Genomic DNA, 22,111 nt, shown 5'->3' with positions numbered 1-22,111 from the left:
GAAAATGCCTTTTCCACTATCAAAACCAAGCTTGCTGGCTTCCCCACCACACCATGTATAGGAATAGTGTGACATCATTTATACTTTTGCTTTAAATCTTTGGTCTGAAGAGCTTTGCAACAGGGATAACTAATTGACAAAATATTAAGTCATTCACTTTACCTTGTTTTATAAGTGGAAATACAGCCATTACACAACAGGCATGGATCACATCTGAAATTCATGAATTTTTATCTGGACCCATTTCTTCAGCAGCAACTGATGAAGATGCTAACCTTTCCATCTCCAGAAAGGTCTTGTAGCTCAGTGCAGAAAACATTCTCATTAAGGATGAGAATTGGATTAAGGATGGCCTCACGCACCTCTGGTTGCTTAAGTTGTATGAGATACAACCATGGGTGACGGTTTTGGTAAAGCATGTAGCTTTTTCTAATCTACCACTAGACATCTTAATACATCATTTAAGCAGTCACTTAAAGAGGGGAAATTCCAGGTGGAAAAATGAAGATCACACATTCCACTCAGAAGGTACCTTGTGCCTGGCTCATGGTCAGGCACCGGGTCCAGGGACCTATGCATTTTGTATTCCATCCCCAGATCAGAAGCCAATCGTCTACAGAAGCACAAACAGATGGTGTCTCCAAATCTTCACTCCTTCTTTCTCTGATTTTCTACATTCCTAAGGAAGATCTGCTGTTGATGGAAGCTCAAATCACTCAGATCTGGGAAAAACCAAGTGATTTGCCACATGCCACATAGACTCTCACAGTTGTCTGATAGTAACCTCTGCCCATCCTTCCCACCTGGTCCTGTCTCCTCTTTCTCCAAGAATGCAAAGCGCTTCCTCCCTTCTCCTCACCCCTCACGGCCCATCCCCGCCCACCCAAGACTCCTGACCTCATTCTTGCAGCCCTAGGAACGCGCTGGCCCCGGAGTGCTGGAATGAATGCTGTCTTCCATCACTGTCCCTTCGTACCCCGGGGAAACCTGTCAGGTGCTCTAAAGTTTACCCAGCCAGTGTTCTGATGTTAAAAAAAAAAAAAAAAAAAAAAATCACAAACTGTCCTATTGATGGTTGATATTTGGCTTCAGATCCCAAGGTTGCTCAGGGTTTGTTTGAACATTGTGTAATTATGGGAGAAAAAGACCTCATCAGGATCATTCTGGACTTTGATGTCCCTCTCCTCTCCTTGAGCAAGAAACAGGGCTGTTTCCTTCCCAGGTTTTGTGAATTTCCACTCGATATCTGAGAAGCTCAGTGCTAAGTCCCAGATTCAGCTGCTCTGCTGCCAGATCTTCCTGTGGCACCTACCGTCTTTTCTCTAACCCTGTCCTTCCAGCCACCTTGATCATTAACCATATAATCCCTAGAAGCCTTGCTTTTTGACATTCAGCCCTACCATAGACTCACTATGGTCTTTAATTTATAAAGTCTTTAATTTATAATCCCAGCATAAATAAAAGGAACCGACTCCTGTTAAGATCCAGAGATGCTCCAGCTTCTGATCTTCCGTGTTGAAATTCTAGTTTAATTATCCACAGATGTTGTTGAAGGACCTCTGTTTTGTCATCTAATTAAATGTAAAATGAATGTCCCACTTGCTTCCAGACAGAACTGGACACCAGGCTTGTGTCACCTTCAACGTCTTCCATGGATCACAGCATCATCTCGAAGAAAGAGTCCCTCAGATGACTAATCCCACAAAGGGCTCCTGGACCTAAAACTGAAGGGTGTCAAGTAAGACTGGAAAGCACCTCTCACCCTTGGAGATAATGTGCACCAGTGCATGAAAGGCTCTGAGAACCTACGGTGAAGAAACTCCATCAACTTAGTTTAGCCAAGCCATACCCAAGGTTACTGGGACTCATAGCCCATTTTCTTTTGCTTGGTTTATTTTATACATGTTATGGGTTTGATGAAGCAGTATCTGCCGTATAAAGACCAAGCTCCTTAACATGGCAAGGGGCTGCCTCCTCAGCCTCTGCAGAAGCCTCGTCATTGCTTCCTCTTCTACGTTTCCCCCATCCCTTGGCAGGCATCAGATACTCCATATTGTAACAACCTTTCAGGCTGAGAGAAGGGTTAGTGGAGTGAAGTTCATAGTTGGCTTTACTCTTTGGATAGAGATGAATAATTAAAGGCTTTTGTCAAAAATTGCTAAGATTCAGGCTGCCCTGTAGAAGTAAGAATTTGAACACAGTCAGCACAGAGAACGGAGCTCAGGACTCAATCAGGACGGGTGATGACAGGGAAGAGGCCAGGGACTACAGGAACCATCACCCATCCTAGACTGCAGGTGTCAGAGATATTTTGCAGGTGACTGAAAGTGGAACCCCCACAGTGGAGGCTTTGCCTGAAGACCTGACCTGCTTCAGTTCTTGCCATCTTTGTGGCTCTTTCTACAAGTTATCTCTGGTCCCACTGTGACCCATTTCAGTACCAATCAGAAACTTCCATAGGAGAACCTGTACCTGAGAAAGGGTTGTATTAAAGTTGGTTCCTAGTTGCAGCTTTAAATAAATATGCCAAAATGAGGTGTAGTGCAGCATGCAGTGGGCATCTCTTGGAGCTCCATCTGAGATTCCATCCCTACTTCCACCACTCATGAGCTGTGTGACCTTAGGCAGACTGCTTAACAACTATGAACTTAAATACCTCATTATAAAAGGGATGCTTATGATCATAGTAATAATAATAATAATAATTATTATTATTATTATTTTATAGCAATGCATGCAAGTGTAAAAATTAAATCAGTCAATATATGTAAAAGTACCTGGAGCACGGTATGCAACACATGCTATTATTCTCACCATAAGTATTTATTTATTACATTAATATTTCTTGGGAAAAATAACCATTGCCTTACAAGCCCTTAATGTCCTCCAAGCAATTTTGCTATTGAAATTCCTGTTGGAATCAATGCAATTCCACAGCAAACTGGATTTTCTGGTCTCATGTCTCCTTGGCAGCTTTAACAACATTCAAGTTCTAATTATGATATCTATTTCCTGTTTTGCTGACACTTCAGGATATTGATACCAGCTAACCTTCACTGGAAATACATGCCAGGCATATTCGAAGTGCTTTATGTGTATCTGGCTTGTTTAAATCTTTCAACAACTTTATAAAGTAGGCATACTATTATCCCCAGTTGTAGACGAGGAGAAGGCACAGAGAAGTCAAGCAACTTGCCCAAGTTCACACAGTAGGTCAATAGCAGATGCTCAGAGTCTGACTGCTGACCCTGTGCACCAAACCATGACACACCTGACCTGACTAGAGGTGTTTGCTGTCTCTCTAGAGAAGGGGATAGTGGGAATGAATGAGAAAAGGTGGGAAGTGCAGGTGCCAGGCAAGGCACAGTGAGTCAAACCATTTTGGGGTATTATGTAGAGAAAACAGCCATTCAATCAGTCAGGCTCAGAGGAGCTCAGGCTGAGCAGCATTAACATTCGCCCCCAGAGACAGTGCTGGGTTGCTCCAGACCTTGAACATCTGAGTAGGAGGCCATAGCAAGCTGCTGCCTAGCAGCAAGTAAGGATGGGGGGTGGAGGGAAGCCTGGAGCCCAGGACACAGCAAAGGAGAGCGAAGCCACTGCACGTGCCTCTTTTGGGTTGCCAGAGGATCCTCTATTCTGTGAAGCAGGGAGCTCGTCAGACAGGCCTCAAATGCATTTAGGATTCAGATCCAGAGGGTGCCTAAGAGCCCGTCAAGCTGTGGACTTGCAGGAGGCAGGCTCTCCAGGGACTCTCCAACACATGTGGAGATGACAAACAGAAGAACTGAGGCAAGAGCAGCTCCTGTCTATCAGGCGCTTCACAGAGTCCTTCCTGCAACCCTCTGCCCAAAATAAGGCAGGGAGAGAGAGAGAGAGAGTTACTTGCCCCAGAGACATGTGACTGACAAGAACTGTGGCCAGGAATAAGACAAAGAAGGGGGAGACTCAGCACTGCCCCGCATTGTCCTCGTGTGAGCAGGTACAGTTTGAGCAGGAGTGGGCGTTTCTACCTGTCATCCACAGATTCCTTCTCTCTGGAGGCCCAGTGAGAGGCAGGGACACCCAGCTGCACCAGGCGGGCCAGGACCATGGCACGCTTAGCTGTACTTTCCGTTCCTAGCAAGGAGAGGTTGTCCAAGGTGAGAGTTCACCAAGTATCAGGGGCGGGACAGGAAGAGGTCCCTGCACAGGCAGGAGAACAGGCAGGAGGAGGTACCCCTCGGCCAGGGGACCCTGCTTTTCATCGCTGCCACTCTGAGTATGAAGGTGACATTTAAGGCATCTCTTGGAACAGAAGCTGCCCCCGGCAGCCCAAAGAAAACCATATGTGTCCTCGCCACAAAGACAGAAGACAAATTCCTCATTGTTCTGGAGGTGGTGTCCAGACACTGGCAAACAACTTCTTCAGTTTTATTTCAATAGTGGGGTACAGGACAGGGCTGGGGGTGCAGGAAGAGGTAAGCAACTGGAGGTTTCCCTTTGTATTGCTCTCACAGACATTTCTGGAAGGGGTCAGTTTGGGACCAGCTCAGTTACTGTAGTTAAACATATATCCCCGCTCATTAATATTCAGTGAATGTATTAAGGGCCATCAGTCCATGACAAGAAAAGCTCATTTACCCAGGATTTACCCAGGAGTGGCCACACCAGCTTTAGTACTCTCTAACTAAGCCCTTGATTTTTTTTTTTTTTTACTTCAGAGTTTTTGGGGGAAACACTGGGTACCACACAATCCAGCAAAGTGATGACTCACTGGGACACTCAGTGGGAGTCGGAGTACCACCCACTAGTCGTGCACAGCAGGCAAGAGATCAGACGCCTCCGTGCCTCAGTTTCTTCATACGTAAAATGCACAGAACTATAATGCCTCCTGCAGTCATAGATTAATACAGATTAATACAGGCATAAGCATTCGAGAGAAGTCAGCTACCATTGTGCATACAAGCTATGTTGTCATGGTAACAATACACAGGCATCTATTCCTCTGTGTGTACCAGGCACAGGGCTGAGGGCTAGGAGACTTCACACGATTCAGTCTGCAAGACAACCTTATGTAAGCATCATACCCGTTTTATAGACAAAAAAGTGGGGAGTCAGAGTCCACGCCTGACAGATGGCAGAGCAGGGCTGGGACCAGGTCCACACAAGTGTGCAGTTAATGCTTATGGTCTCATTGTCTGGTTAGAGCAAAACTATAAAGCTGGCAAGAGAGAGTGTCCTCTGGTCCCTGTCTCACAGGTAAAGTAACTAAAGCAAGAGATGATAAATGATGAAACGGTACCCAATATTCTTTTTGCAACATCATGTCATAAACATCAAAGCAGATAGTTCAGGAAATAATACTAAGGAGGCCACAGAGTTACCTGGCCTTCTCCCTGAACTAAACATAATAGAGCAAGGGCATTCCTAGTTTCTCAGAGGCCGGGCTGTATCCACACCATTAGGGCATCTCCTCTAACCACCCCCAACGCCCTTGATGTTGTTCTGTACGCAATGTTGATTACCTGGTAAAGCCAGTTTAAGTACATCCCCACAACTGACCTTTCTGAATATAAGAAGACTATGAGGTCAGCATATCCAAGTTCAATTAACATAGCATTCCCAAGCTATGCTGAGCATCGCCAAAGATCACACTTAAATTCCACATGTGGTATTGCTCATCTGGAAAACTCCTCATCCTTCAAAACTTTTCTCAGCTACCTCTGCCTCTGTAAAGCCTTCCTTGACCATTCCCAACCCTAACGGAACTAATGTTTCCACTCCTGAACAGTTTCTTCTTCACATTTGAACCTATCTGAAATTGTTGTAACTCAGGGTGACTTGCCATTATAGGCTATAAGTCCTCTACTGTCTCCCATTAGGCTGTCACCTTCTCCATCCAGCCACCTACTGTTTATTGCAATTCCTTGAGAATTAGCAATGCATGTACAGTGTACATCATCGGTTTTCTGGGGGGTAATTTTGCCTCTGGGAAAGGCTTAGCAATGTCTGAGGCCATTTTTGGTTATTACAGATGGGACATAGAGAGGAGGGAATCTGCAGGGATCTGGTGGGTTAGAGGCCAGGGATGCTCCTAAATATCCTAGAGTACACAAGACATTTAGTGAAGAGTCATCCAGCCCAAATGCCAGCAGTGCTCTGAACGCCAGCAGGGCCAAGATTGAGATGCCATGGTCAACAGTTAAGCATCACCCACCACTCTGCCGACTGAAGGGCTCACTATGCTTCATACATCAGGGCTCAGGACCTGTTGCAAAATCTGGTTTTGTTCTCAAGCACTTGCTGAGCTTGATGGGAGGACTGCACTTCCCTGTCTCTGCAGACTTGCTTTGCCATGTGATTCTTTGGCCAATGAAGTGCCTCACCCCCATCCCTTCACCTCATCAATCCTAGGCCGACTTCCAGCTGCTGTGTCTATCTGTGTTTGAGGCTTTTCTAGAAGCTAGATGGCTGTTCTGCCTGTGTCCACACAGGCCATAAGTTCTGCGGAATCAAAGCCCCTAGGAATAACCTTCAACCAATAACTGACAGGTTTGGATGTGAAAATATCCAGTTCCTTTGATCCCTGAGAGGATAGCTCTGATTTACCTGTTTTCCAGAATTTGCCCATGGGGAATGGGATTGAACTCAAGTCTCCTGCAGAGTGTAGCTGACTTTATAATCCACTTTCTCCTGGCTGCCCTTCTTTCCTGTCTCACATCCCCACCAGTGTTTTCTATCCTCCTAAATGAGCAACATAAGCTTGAATCCTTGTTCTAGAACCTTCTCCTTGGAACCCAACCAATACAAAATCCAAGTCACACTTGTCACTTCCAAGCAGAAGTATTAAGAACCTTCCACGGTTCTGCCATTATTCTTTTTTCTTCTGGTACAAGAGAGGTACCACCCAGGTAGGGGCTGTTTCTCCCACCTGGGTTCCATCAGAAAGAGACATGGAGAAATCTACATTTGACCTCCATCCAACATGTAACAGACATAATAAACAAGCTTTTATTGTTAGAAGTCACGGAAACTTGGGGATGGTTGTTACTGCAGCACAACCTGATAAAAACGACTAATGGCTTCTCACTCCTTGGGAACCTTCCTAACTGACTCTTCTATAGTAAGCCTGTGCTACTTACCTACCAAATAATAATCTTCTAAGAACAAAATCAAACAGCAGAACTCTGTTAGCTCCTAGAGTTTGGAGACAATTATTTACTCCCTTCTTTTATGAGTCACTCTGTAACTCACCATGCTTTGTGCAGTACTGGAGGTTGATGGACTGGTGGATCTGACCCTGAGCTGAGTTCAGTGAATAAGTTCTGGTCTGGTTGCTGTTGTGGGAAGACTACCAATGGTAGAGCTTGGTCAGAAACAAATGAAAGTCATAGTCACATTGCAGTGCCTCTTGGCTGGGGCACCCTTGGAGAAGTCGCTTCCCATCTGAAGCATCATGTTTCAGGAACTGCCCCTGAGATTGAGCTCTGTCCACAGCACTCAGTTTCTATGGTTCAATGAAGACCAAAACAAACTTGTTAGGGGAAAGTCTGCCTCATCTAGTTCACAAGTGGTTCATTTCTTTTCTTCTCCAAAATATGGGAAGTGAAAGCTGCACCCTTCCTTTCCTCTGCCCTTGACCTCTACTGAGTGTGAACCATGTGCTGCGCATCAGCTGGAAACTACTCCCAGGCTTTTCGCCACTTCCTGCACAGTCATGTGAGCCTTGTCTATTTGTGCCATGTCCAAATACCACTTCTGTTGTTCCTTTCCTGATAAAGTTTGACCCTGACTGATGCTTTGAACTTCAACCCATGTATTCCAAGAGAAAATTTGACATGACCACCACCAATGGAAAAGCCAGTATCACTTGCCGTTAACATAAGGTGGCATGAAAATGAATGACAGCAGGGACTTACTTCTGAATACCAGCTGAATATTGCTGTCTGCTGCCCCCCTTTCTCCTGCTAGCTCTTTGTTAAAAAGGGAGGTTTAAAACTGTTAGGACAGTGTCAAAAACACAACAGGTTTTGTCTCTGTCATAATGAGAAAGGCTGAAAGAGAACTGAAAAGGAAATCATTTTCTCGCCGTGCAATACAATGACAATTTCTCATCAAGGTACCCAGTCACCTCGTGTCCTCCTAACATCATCGTTCACTTCATCAGGGCATGCCTTTTGCACTTTGAGTTAAGATGCATTATTTCTCTGGATCCTCACACCTGAATGGTTGAACTATTGACAACACAGATTTTACAGCCTGTCAGATGTAAGTTTTGTTCCTGCTCTACCATCTCTTAGCTGTGTGACTTTGGCAGTCACTAAACCTCTCTGAGCTCTTTTGTCATCTGCAAAATGGGGAAAATCACAGTCCCAATCTCATAAAGTGAATGCCTTCAGAAAACATTCAGCCAAGAATCATGTTCAACCAGTTATGGTATCATCATTATTTATTATCATCAAATATGTGTGATAGGTATTTTTACACACATTCTACAGAGGAAGAAAGTAAGACCCAGTTAAGCAATTCAGCAAGGACACACAGTCTTGCTTCTCTGTCCATATTTTAAGTCAGGTATTTTTATTCCCTCCAGTTTTATCTTTCCTAACTCCTCAGGCTTGCTTAGCTCCCTCATACTCAAATATAGAGGACATAGGTCCAGGACATAGCCAATCAGTGGGAGCAGATTCAGACCCAGTTCTGAGGCTCCTGCCAGGTCTTTGGCTCCCGCAGCATGCTGACTTGCCCTGAGGTTCACCATTTTGTGGAAGAAGGCACATGAGGGCCAGGGTCTCACCTAACATCTCTTGGAGAAGCACCGGTGGTACAGAGACCTGCCATTCACCTCGTGATGGAGGCAAGTGTGGAAAATGTCAGTCCTGTACATTTTTAAGATTCCATTTATGCATTTCCCACCTGATATTAGTTCAGCATTCCTTTCCCCTGCCACCTGAGAGAACACTCCAAAATTACAGAAAAGCACACATCTGGGAGACAACACACCGCCAATGTCATGGGCTTTCCTTTGCACGTCTGTCTTTGGACTTCAAAAAACATCACATTCTGCTCTGGAGTAGGCAGCGAGTGAACAGCAGAAATGAGACATGCCAAGTGCACGACTTTTTCCCACGGCCTTCCGAGACTGGAGAGGCCTGGGGCTCAAGTATGGGAGGGTGTCATTTCTCATGAGGAGAAGGAGGAGAGGATTCAACACTATTTTAGCAGAAACTTTGCAAGCTAGACACCAGCCTGGCCCACAAGGTCTGAGTGTGTTGCAGGCTTCCCGTCCTTAGTCTAGAATTAGCTTACAAGACTCAAGGTCTCCTATCAGAAGACTCTGACTCTCCCCGACCCCAAGCTGAAGCTAAACAATGTACAGAGAATGAATGGAACCCCCTTCTGGGGCTGGAAATGGGTCTTGGGGATAAGGGAGCTAAATGGTCTAAGGGACCTCAGGACAGAGGACTGAGGGGTGCTCTCCACCCACCACAGGGTCTCCAAGAGCACACCCAACAGTCTCCAGCAGAGGCCCAAGCCCATGTTGGGAGCCCTGGGATAGGTGGAACATACTGGAAAAGCTGCCCACCTCCCTAGCACCTGCTGAACTCTGAATGGCTTGGATTTGGCCACTCCATTTTGCAGTAAAGGACTGGCTGGGCATTCTCAGGAGTCTCCATGACAGGCTTGGCATAAGGAGCTCAGAGCCATGGCTATAGACACCTGAGGTTGTGGGGTACCATCTGCAGGAAGGGGAACATTTGGGGTAGAACATGTTCTCCTATTAGTGAAAATGGCTTTGTTGATGCTTGTCACAGCATTATTCCAAACACAGGACCCTCAGACCCACCAGAGTATGACAGAGCCATACACAGTTGCTTGAAAAGAGTTCACCCCACTTCAAGATTCCATTAATTCTGCCTTTTCATTGACTTCCTTCTGTGCTCCACTCTGCGGGTCACACAAGGCTGGCCTTACCTTCTGAGAATAAAGAGGCATGGTGGATGCCAGGGTTTATGTTCTGAGGTCGGGAGCAGGGGTAGGACAGCCTGGTAGTAACTCAAATACATAACTAATGCCAACAAAAACCAGAACATGATATTCAGCTCCAGCCAGCAAAGCAAGAAATGGTCCATATAGAAATAAAGTGCCTGCAAGACTCGTGGGAGACTCCTGAGAATGCTCATATGGGTCTTTACTGCAGAATCTCATTCTTGAAAATAGGAATTAGAGATACAGTAAGGTAACATTTTTGGTACCAGGGATGAACTCAGAGGCACTCAACCACTGAGCCACATCCCCAGCCCCATTTTGTATTTTATTTAGAGACAGGGTCTCACTGAGTTGCTTAGCACCTCACTTTTGCTGAGGCTGCCTTTGAACTAACAATCCTCCTGCTTCAGGCTTCTGAGTCACTGGGATTACAGGCATGTGCCACGGTGTTCAACTAAGTACGGTAATATTTTAACAGATTCATAATAGCAAGTGAGGATGAGGGGAAAGGACACTGGAGGCAGGAGCAACTTGGGCAAAGGCTGGGAAGAGAAAGTACATGCTACCTACAATTAGGCCGCAACGCAGATATCAGCCACGATTATCACTAAGGCTTACTGTGTGCTTAAGCCACCCGCTGGGCAAAGGCTTGTTCAGGGCACCCACTTTCTTCTGCACAGCACCTTGATAAGAATAAGGCATTATTGGCCTCATTTTTCAGATGAAGGAAAATGAGTTTGACCTTTATGAAGGTCAAGTGAATGATCTCTCTAGGAATCCAGCCTAGGCCCTCAGGATCCCAGAGCTGAGGCCCTTCAGAGGCAGTGATGGGGATGAGGTTGACCACAGAACATTCCTCCACCCCTTCCTCCTGACTGACCTCCTGTGAGTGGTGCACACCATGCATCGAGGTGGGCAGGGACCATGCTGAGCTGTGGGAAACCACATTCCTCACAGCTGAGGAAGGAGCAGACCTGAGTCTTGGCAAACTCACAGGAGCCTGACAGGCGGCATTGATGGGTTGGGAGAGAATTCCTATCAGCAGAGTCTGCCTTCTAAGCTGTTCCTCTGGCCTAGCAGAAAGCAGACTTCCTCTCCAGCTTAGACCCATGGGAGGAGGGAAGGGTTCACAGAAGTGGGTGCTGTGAGAGGCGATCTTAGTCTGCGTGTACCCAGTGGAGCAAGCAAGGGCGCACCTTAAAACTCCCCGAGCAAGAAGTCAACTCTTCTACTTCTAGCATCTCCCCGCACACATGCCCTGCAATTGATTTGGGATATTTAGATTCAAATCCTCAACTGCTTACTAAACATATTCTCAATAACCAGGAAGGATCTAAGCCTGGACCAGCCCCCAAAGCAAGGATGATGCCCTGAGTGGCTCTGGAAATTCCAGGTCTAGTAATGATTAGGGTCATAACCCTTCTGGAGCTGTCTCCATGTGCCAGCACTGTTTAAGCCCTTACTCATGTTAATTTACTCCCTAATGTAATTGTGTATGGTTGGTACCCTTGAGTAGTTCCATTTTACAGATGAAGAAACTGAGGCACAAGGGATTTCAGAAACTTGCCAGAGCTTGTTAGCACATCTGGCTGGGGCATCTGGGCTCTGTCCACTATATGTATTATGGTCAGAGACTCAGGCCTGTGTGCAGCCCAGGGCTCCAAATTCAGAAGCTCTAAGACCCACAAAACAGGGCTGAGCTACACGGGGGGCATCAAGAAAGCTCCTTTCAGGGAGGATGACATGACAGCCCAGAGAACATAAGGGGCAACCAGTCAGAGTGAGGAAAGGGGCTTCCTGGGACCAGGAAGTGGAGGGTCACGTCTGGAATGCAGGCCACCTCCTTCCTCCTGTCCCTAATGCCACTGTCCTCTCGCAGCCCCTCCTACTCTGAAGACCTCCCTTCAGACCTCCAGACCCAGGGCCAAGCGCTGCTGCTTCCTAATAGGGTTGGGTCCCTCATGAGTTGGGCAAGCCCAGCAGTGGCGTCACCCATGAGGATCTGCCCAAGATTGTGCCACATGGCAGGCCACAGAGACCAAGCAAGGAGCAGGGAAAAGCTGGCCCAGGGAGGGGGTGAGGCCAGGCTGTGGGTGAGGGAGGAGAAAGAGAGAATACTTGGTCAGAGAAGCAGAACCAAGGTCAAGGTGCAAAGTGAAACTAAACAGAAATGGGGTGAAGACACCAGAAATTAAGTTGGTCTAAAACAGGTGGAAGACAGCAGGCTGAGCTGTATCAAGGTGAACTGAACAGCTGTGAGTGATCCCATCTCCTGGGTGGGGGCTTGCAGGGCTACTGCAGCACAGGCAAGGGCCATACTTGTGTGGGAAATGGGCACAGTGCCCTTTGCCTATGACATAGGCAACAGATCAGGAACTAGCAAACACTAGAACAGCATCCCAGAATCATATCCACCAGGATCCAGAGGCAACAGAAATCAGATCATGAGATTATTAAAAGCTAAAATTTAAAGTATTAACTCTGAGCCAGGCACTTTGCTAAATGCTTGTATAGATAGATGATCTTAGTTATCCCTCATAGATAGTACATTAAGAATGTGGAGTCCCAAGTCAGGTAGAGTTTGAATCCTGTCTCCTCCATGTCTTAGCTCTGTGATCTTGGACAAGTTATCTCAACTCTGCTTTGCAATTTCTTCATGGGATTGCATTAGTGTTTATGTCATACAGTCAAGATGAACATCAATTAAAATAATAGTGGTAACATTTAGAGAAGAAATCTCAGTAAGTTTAACACTAACAGTGATTACTGTTACTAGCCACTTTTAGATACTAAAAAGCGGAAGGACAGAGACGTAAGTACTTCTTGAGGGGTAGGGCTGGAAACAAACCAAGGCAGCCTTTCTACAGAAGTCAGGCAGCCACCACCATGCCCCACTCTCCCCCTTGACCCAGATCAGCAAGGTGAAGAGGGGCCCAGGCAGGGGGCACGAGAGACATACAGGGACGGGGAAAGATGGCAGGAAAGGGGAGCCCCGTGCTGCTTCCAAACAGATCCCAGGGCTGCTGTGCAGGTGTGGGGAGAGGGCAGCTAGTGGGCTGTGGGTAGCCAGGAGGCCTGGACACTGAGGCCCCATCAGGAGCCAGACCCAGGGCTCAGGCCCTCTGGTTGAAGCAGCTACTCCAGGTAGGACATGAGACCCATGTTTGGAAACCCCTGGGCTTTGCTGCAAAGTCATCGGCATCATCAGAACCTGCAGACCTGAGGATGGCATCAGCTCATCACTGCCCCTGCACAGAAGGGGGCTATGGAGGAGGACGCTGCCATGGCAACAGGTAAGACACAGGGCCTGATCACTTCATGTGAGCCACCGTTCTGTGTACTTCATGAGCTGTGTTATTATTCCCGTTCTGTAGACGAGGACATCAAGGCACAGAGAAGTCAAGTAATATTCACAGGATCATACAGCAGGTAAGTCACAGAGCCATGAACAGAACCCAGGCTGTCTGGCTCCAGAGTCCATACTCCTAACCTCCAGGACCTATAATGCTCAATCAGGCTAGTCTCAGAAATGGCTAGATAACTAGAACTAATAACTTCCACTTGTCCCCGGATCCATGAGCAGTAAAATGTATGTAGTGCAATCAACCAAAAAGCTGAAAATGGGGAAAATAATCAGACAATCCAAATTGAGGAAATATTTCTATAAAATAACTGATCAGTCCTCTTTGGAAGTGTCAGGATCATGAAGCTATGGAGACACGGAGGAACCCTCATGGATAGGGAGAGAGGGATGATGGAACAGGGCAACTAAGTATAAGGGGGACTCGAGCAGACAGAGGCCCTTGGTCAGAACATGGGTGGCGCCCACGTACGCTCTAAGCAGCAGTATTAGTAGCAGGGTAATTTCTTAGCTTTGATCAACATTCTGTGGTTATGTAAGACTGCATTACAGGCAGCCAGGTGGGGAGAATATGGGCATTCTATATGTTATTTTTGTAATTCTTCCACAAGTATAAAACTACCTCAAAATAAAAATAATTGTTAGATGCAAATGACAAGAGTCCAAGTCACTGTCTTTCCTAGTCTATAAACTAACAAGCTTGTTTTGCAATTATAAGCAGATTACCTTGTGTCCACATATGCATGGGAATGTGTGCTCATCTTGGTTTAACATTAAATGTGTTTTAAATTGTGAATAATTTTCTTAAGCTGGCGATGTTTACATTGAGCAAGCTGGACCTGATTCAGCAGAAGGGCTCACTCCCACAGCCTTCTCCATGCAAGTCGACCATCTCCCTCTCTTTGGCTCACATTCTCAGCCAACCTACCCAACCCACACATACATTGATGGTCGCTGCTAGGAAGAGCTGCATCCCTCATAGGTGAAGGGTCATACGTGGGCAGGAGCGAGCCTCCAGAAATGCAGCAGGACTCTAAATGCTGAGGAATGGGCAAGCCAGGGAGATCCAAGTGTCCTCATGAGGGTTAGGATGGCTGAGAGCCAGAAGGTTAAAGGAAAGACAGTCAGTAGTCCCCCTCCTACACAAGGTAAAATGCTCCCCTTCATTCACACCTTTAAAACTCATCTCTGCCTTAGCAGGGAGGAGCCATAATTATCATTCCCATTTCACAGATAAGGAAATAGACGCGAGGGATTAGGCGACTTCTCTGGGTCACACAGAAGTCAGCAGTAGAACTTGGGTGACAGCCTGTAAACCAAGTGTCTCCAGGGACTGTGGGCATCTTTTTCTTTCATTCAATAGTGAACTCCCTGTCTTTGTCAAATCATCTTCAACTCCAGAGTGGGACGTGGAGTGAACCAGACAAATGCCACAGAGCACAGCCAGGAACAGCTGCTCCCCATCCATCATTCCATTTGGTCCTTTCAAAGGAGATCGATGACCAACTGAGGTAATGGAGGCTCCAAAAGCTTGAGTAAGTTGTCCATCACCAGACAGCTAAGTGGATTTACCCCATACATTCCCCACAGCAAAGGACTGTGCTCTCTCCACTGTGTGAAGGCTTACAAGGTACAAAAATCACTAAGCAGGTGCCAGGAAGTAAAACTCAGCAGACCCTGAGAAGTAGCCCTGAAAGCCTGAAAGAGAGACTTGTACTGACTTGACCATTAACTAGTTGATGTTGCTTGCCAGGCTTATCAACTCCAGGTAACTCAGACTCTAAGCAAATATAAGAGCTTCTGTTGATTTGGTTTGCTTTGCTTTTTGGACCTAAGTCACCTATTTTAGATACCTATATTCTCACTTACCTAAAACATTGCAAACATTCTTTTCCTTCATTCCAACATGAGTTTTTCTTTAAGAAATAAGACTTGAAACTCATTTCAGTAAGTGGCCATTGCTAAGTGAAAACACTTGGACACGGTAAATGCAATAGCATGGTAAAGGAATTTGGAAGTCTCTAGTTGTTAGGCCAGAACAAAGCCAGACTGAACCAGACAAGCTTCCAAAAAGCCAGGCCCACTCGACTGGTCTTACACTTGGAAATGTGAACACCACTCCTTCGGCCCATCCCCAAAGCCCATTCAGAGCTTGGGGTTCCAAATTCTGAAAAGGGAAGTCAATATGCAAATTTGGAAACAGCAGAACCCCCCTCCACACCCCCAGGTCCTAATAGTCAGGCTCAAGTGGGAGCAGTTGGATGCCTTTGCAAAACATTGCTTCAGGGACTGATCACACTGGAACGTTGTTTGGGTGATGACACCAGAGGGCCAGGGTTCTGTCTCCTGGGAAGACACTAGAGCAGTTCCCCAACGCACAGGATACATCTTTCACCAAAGACAAAAAAGAACATTGAGCCTGGCTGATCTGAAGCCGTTTAAAACTGTCACAAGTCTAGGCTGATTTGTTAAAATCTTTATCTCCCAAAGAGTTTCCCTTTTCAGTCACATCAGCAATTTGTGTTTCTTTGAGCAACTCTAAACATTCACTGCTCTTCCTTTTCATGAAAACTAAGAACCACCAGCATGAAATTAAGAACATTTCTAATGCATGGGAAACAAAAAAGGGCAGGGGATGCAAACTGGGTCTTTGTAACTGAATCTCTTTGCTGGAATGATAAGTCCTGCACTTTGAATTTACTGGCCATGAAATCAACAGGAGTGTGAAAGATGAGGGATTTGTAAACAAGTACATAACCCATAGCTGTCTTCAATTAGATTCTAGTAAAAGGCAAGGCTGCAAAGAATCAGTTAAAGTTGGCTTAGAAAGGGTGCATAGCCAAACAGGCTAATTTTAGCTCTGAGACAAGGAAGGAGAAGATAGAGGAGTAAATCTGAAATCCGTTGTCTGTGGATTAAATGCACTGAATTTTACAACACAGAGAATAGCAGCTGACACACATGAAGCACTGTGCTACATCTTACTGAGTTGCATCTGCTGTTACTACTAATATTATTATTAGGCTGCCCTGACTCACAAAACTATTCTAAATCCTTTGCCACACTTAGGTGATGCAATTTACATAGGCAATGTGGATTTTTTCCCCCCTCTTAAAAGGCAGACACGAAACACTGGAGAAGCAAACTCCCACCCACAAAGAGCAGGGCACCCCTGCCTCTGACATGTTCCCTGGGAGCAACCACTTAGCTATCTGGGAGCTCAGTAGCCTATACTTGAGACTTGAGAAGATGCCAAGGACTTTCCATGAGAACCAGTCTAGAGAGACAGAGACATTTGATCGCATTTTCCAATGAGAAGCATATGTCCAGGGAACATGGGCTTCCTCCACTCACGTATGGATGGAAACAATGCTAAGCACATTCTGTCCCAAGAACTTACTCATGCTTATCCTTTAAGGCTGAACTTTTTAATTTAAATCCCAGGATTCTGCTATAAACCGGCCAACTGAAAGGTTGCTCTGAGAACAACTTCTGGGCAATCTATTAATTGCGTGGCAATTCCCAATGGCTGACACAGATGTTCCATGAGGTCCAGACATCCACAGAGTTAGTAAGACATTATGGCCTTTTTTTCTCCTTTCCATGATCATCTCTAGCAGCATCTAATAGATTCCATTTGACCACCACCAGCAAAAGACATTGCTCTGCATGCTTACACTAGGTCAGGTTCATTATCCCAATAGCAGGACATCCCAGGCTTCCAGGCAGTATATAAAGGTCAGATCTATTATGACTCACATATTTCCATAACTTGTCTCATATTATCATTTAATCCCTTGGGCAGCTTTTGTAAAACCCAGTTGCTCACTGGTTTAATAATACAACCAACACTGAGCAGGTTCTGAATCTACAGATGCATAGCATGGGCTGCCAACACCCTCAGGCCCTCAGGCCCATTAAACAGAATGTGACCTTGAATCACAAAGCCCCTGGTCCCTGGTATGTATCAACACCATCTAAGGATTCCCCAGAAACGGACCTGATCTTTGCTTTATCTATGAAAAATAAGCCAGGGTGTAACCCTGGTCACTGTGCGCACTAACCTGTGGTCCATGGGCTTCTTCATGGATACATACGGGAGAGTTATTCTAGGTGATCTCTTGGTAAAGAGTTTTATTTTAAGTCCCAGCTAATCTGTGGACTGGTCTGATCTCCTGATACATCTTAGTTCAGGTCTATAGAGAGCTGGAAAAAAAAAAGTGGGCACAAGTTTCCCTTTTTCTCTCTTCCAGTCAGTTGCTGTTCCATCAATCAACCCCTTTCCTCTTTTCTATCAACAGAGGTATAGTGGAGTCAAAAAATAAAGAAATAAAGAGCAGAGCGAGCTGATGACCCCGCTCCACAGAGGCAGTGCTAAGGAACTAGAAGGCCGGAGCGCCTGAGCCGCACGCACAGGCTCCCTGCTTGTTCTGAGGGGCCTCTGGGTATTTTTAGAATCTGTAGGGAGAAGTTAAGCGGCACAGGGTGGCTGTTATGCCGCTAATGACATGCCCAGCTTAAAGAAGGCAGGATTCACAGGCAACTGCCAGAGCTTCAGGTGAGAGGAAACAAGAGTTACTTGAAACTCTCACACACAGGAGGCGGGGGAAGGGAGGAAACCTTGACAACTAAGCCGGCAACAAGTGTTTCCGGGCTCAGGTCTGTTACCCAATTATGAGATTTTTAGGAGTCTGTAGTAGCCACACGTATCTTCCCTCCCTTCCGTCCATTCTTCTTTTCTTTCCAGAACCTCTCTGGGGCACCACCCTGCTCCTTCTGTTCGGCAGACTGGGAACACAGAGATCCAGACCCCGCCAATCACAGCAACTCTTTCCTCAGTGGTCAGACCAGGAGTGGGCGGGGCTAAAATCCAGCCAATGAGACTCCTCCCTGGCCCTCTTCCCTGAAGCCTCAGAAAAGAGGCTCCTTTCTTTACTGGGGTCGTTAACCTTGAGGAACCTGTAAATCTTGAGCTGCTAGAGGCCATCATTGCCTGAAACAGAGACAGTGCAGAAGACCAGCCAAGAGACGGGACGGGAACAGTCAAGGGGACAGCACTGAAATCCTTAGAAATCCCAGTTATTTTAGCCAATAATGGTCCCTCCTCCTCTTTCCCTTTGAGTTCCACCAAGAACACTCAAAAAGATCTTGATACAGAACCATTTCTAAATATTCATTTTTAAAAAGTGTGGAAGGATATCTTGTTGGCTCTGAGGATAGCAGCTCTATTAACAATGTGCCCCAAAATGCCTTGGTGCGCTTCAGTAAGTGGGGAAATCCAAGCCAAACGTCCTTTGGATTCAGGAAAATAAAGTGTAGTGTTTACTTCTCCTAGATATCATCCTGCACCTTTTAAACTGGTTGTCTTTCCCAGAAAAGCCAAATCTCCATGATGACTGCCGTGCCCTGTGACAGTGTGAATGCTGACTTGTCACACAGTTCCCTTCACTGAGGAAAGCTTATGATGATGAAAACGACATTGAGATTGTAATGATCAGGTTCCCTACTCAGAGCAGCCAACAAAGTAATGGTGTTCTCACTTGCATGGCGTGGGTAAATTCTCACAACGACCTTAGTAGCAGGTATCATAACAGGCCCATTTTATAGATGAAGATACTGAAGCTCAGAAGGATTAAACCACTTGTGCAAAATCAGATAGGAACTAAAAAATTGAGTTAGGCTTCAAACTCAAACACTTGTACCTACAGAGTCTGTGTTCAGCCACTAGGCAATGGTCTCTTGCAACTCAAACTGCTTGGTGGACCTTTACTTTGCTGTTACTTCACACGGAGCTTTCTTCCTGTCCTTGTCACCCTCTCAACATTTCACCACTATAGAGTTTCTGTCAAAACTATTCCGTATCTTCTTGACCTCTCATAGTTGATTCTCTATCATTCCAGGGGGTGATTTTTCAAGGTGAGTTAGAAAAAGCAACCAAACCAGTTAAATTTTTGTTTATGGGACATCATAAAGAAAAAGCACAAATCTAAAGTTTTAACATTCCTCCTGAAATGCAGAAGGTGAATGATTTGGATTATGCTTTAGACATTTAAGGTATTATTGTTTCTAGATCTCCAAGAGGGAAAGGAACTTAAATGGTTATTTTGAACCTGATTCTTTAATCTGATTCTGTGTTCCTCACCTGAACACCACAAAAGGGAAAGCCTATGACCACCCAAGGAAGTTGCAGGATATTTAGGGGGAAAAATAACACATACACAAAGATGTTCATGATAATGTTGTTTATGACAATGAAATGTTGGAAGTAATCTAAGTGTCCAAGAATGAGGGATTTGTTGTCAAAATTGTATGATGTAGCTGTGATTTTAAAGCATGCATATTGATTGAGTCATTAGAAGTTACAACAAGGAGGAATAAAATGGGAAAAAAAAATCTGATATAATCCTAAGTGTAAAAAGCAAGCTTCACAACATTATGTCTAGTTCTTCACAAACAACAAGAACACAGAGTTTCAGGACATAAACTCAACTGACAACTGTGGAAGGATTCTGAGTGAGTTTTGTTGTTGTTGTTGTTGTCTTATAATCCTTTTTGGTTGGAAGTTTTTGTTGTTATTGTTTGTTCTGCTTTGGGCAGCATTATTTGCACAATGGTTGTTATGAAAGAAATAAGTCTAAGACAATGCTATGTGGCTTAAGGAGATGATGTTACCGTGGTATCAGAGAAAAGGAAAGTATAAGCCAGAGGAGGAGCCCAGACCCTGAAGTCAGCTGCCTGGGTTTGGATCCTGGTTCTGCTATTTATTGAGTATGTAACGGCAAGTTACTCAGCCTCTCTGTGCCTCAGTTTCCCTGTCTATAAAGCAAAGCTGATAATACAGTTGTCCCTTCTCCCATGTTCACAATTTTGCCTTCTGTAGTTTGAATTACCTGTAGTTAACAGGCCCAAAATATTAAATTCTAAGTTTTAAAAGTAATTCATAAGTTTTGAATTGTGCACCATTCTGAATAGCAGGACAGAATCTTATGCCATCTAGTCCCACTCCAGCAGAATACGAATCATCATTTGTGCAGTGTGTACCTGCTGTGGATGCTACCCTCCCTTTGGTCACATTAGTAGCCATCTTGGTTACAGATGGTCATGGTATCAGAGTGATGCTGGATTATTTTATTACAATGCATTGCTATAATTGTTCTATTCTATTTAGTTATTAATCTACTTGCCTAATTTATAAATTAAACTTTATCATAGGTATGCATGTATAAGAAAAAAAGCATGCTACACAGGATTTGGTACTAACCACAGTTTCAGGAATTTACTGTGGATCTTGGAATATATTCCCCACAGATAAGGGGAGATGACAGCAACAGTATGTACCACATGGGGTGTTATGAAGATCACATGAGCTAACACATGTGACCAACATGAAATTTTATGCTAATCACAGGAACACTTTTAAATGCCTAGCACAGACTAAGTTGTTGCTATGATTAGGGTATAAACCACTCAAGGTCAACCACCCTATCTTACTCGTCTCCATATTTCCATGCCTCAAAGGTCCTGACTTGCAGTAGGTGCTTGATCAATATCTGTTGTCTGGTGCCCAGTGGATTCTGGGAGTAACCAGTGAGGAGTGGCCACAGGCTGCCATGCTGTTGATACATACATGACTTCTCCCTCCAGACCCTGTCCGTGAGCTTCTTAGTGCTGAAGGGACAGTGCTTGTCCTACTGCCATGTTGGGAGCCCTAGCAGTTAACAAGATAAGAGGGGACAGTTGAGAATCTGTATTGTCACAGCACAACAAAGTTAAGCACTGGCCTGCCTCTCAGCCTCTTAGTCAGGACTTTCTTTACTTGCTTGAAAGAGAACATACACAGTGCAAATAAAGGAGGAGTCCGTTATATGACTAAATGTGAATATCTTGTGGAATCCAAAACCAAACAGGATCATAACAGGTGCTCTCTTCTCAAATGCAGTTTGAACCTATGGTTGGGTGGTAAATGGACAAAGGCAGTTAGATCTGGAGAGGATTCTGTAGAAATGACATAATAATATTACAACTCTTTAAAATGTACAAAAATATTCCTTGGCCAAACTCTAGATGAGCTCAGATTCCACATGGAACACAGAAGGTGACATTGCTCATCATGTGGGCTGCTCCTTAATGGTTTAAGTTCTGATCTCACCCTCTGAATCCCACAAGGCTTAGAAAAGTGATGTACAGATGATGAATATGACCCTCCTCCTTCTTCACTGAGGAAGATCAACTCAGAGGCCACTCGCTCTGCAGAATTCAAAATGATGAGTACACATTAGATCCAAGAATCCAAATGAGTCTTAGCTTCACCAGAGAAGCCCACTGCTTGCAGAAGTGACCATCCCTTTGCCATGGTGGCCTATTCATCTACGTCCCCATTTCCAAATGTTCTAGGAGGTTCACCAGCTCTAGAGAAAAGAACATCATCCTGGAAGTTGGGCTCCTTCTGTGCTTGTTCTGTTGTGCAGAGATTGTCACCACAGATCTTGGGGGATTTAAGAGGATCTTAGAAACCCAACCCTCACCCAACTGGAGAATAAAGAGGAGTGGCCCGGTGCCAAGGCAGGGTGCCTGTGGTTTCAGAGACTTAGCAGATGGTCTTCCCCACATAGCAGTGGGCTCAATAGACAGTCACCTGCTAAATACGTCACCACTCATGCAGAGGCACTTGGTAAATTTCCTGGAAATATGTATGAAGGATTGTATAGAAGGAAAAACAGTGTAGTGATAAAAATTTACCCACTTGCTGAATGACAAGATCAGACTCCATCTGGAGAA

At 45.2% G+C, this 22,111-nt stretch overlaps 1 protein-coding gene across 2 annotated transcripts in view; it reads right to left on the bottom strand.

The window, feature by feature from the left end:
- Positions 1-22,111, bottom strand: part of SLC1A2 (solute carrier family 1 member 2) — a 122,782-nt gene that overhangs the window by 84,933 nt on the left and 15,738 nt on the right. The window contains exon 1 of one of the 2 annotated variants that reach the window (XM_079104663.1): positions 163-184. The exons of the other annotated variant lie outside the window; for it this stretch is intronic. The gene's annotated coding sequence lies outside the window, so the exon portion shown is untranslated. Of the gene's footprint in view, positions 1-162; positions 185-22,111 lie in introns of those variants that run through there. 2 annotated transcript variants of the gene reach the window in all.

The sequence above is a fragment of the Sciurus vulgaris genome, assembly GCF_902686455.1.
Source record: "Sciurus vulgaris genome assembly, chromosome: 11".
In the NCBI taxonomy this organism is placed as follows: Eukaryota; Metazoa; Chordata; class Mammalia; order Rodentia; family Sciuridae; genus Sciurus; species Sciurus vulgaris.
Note: the sequence above shows the minus strand (reverse complement) of the source record. Positions and strands in the feature narration are given on the sequence as shown.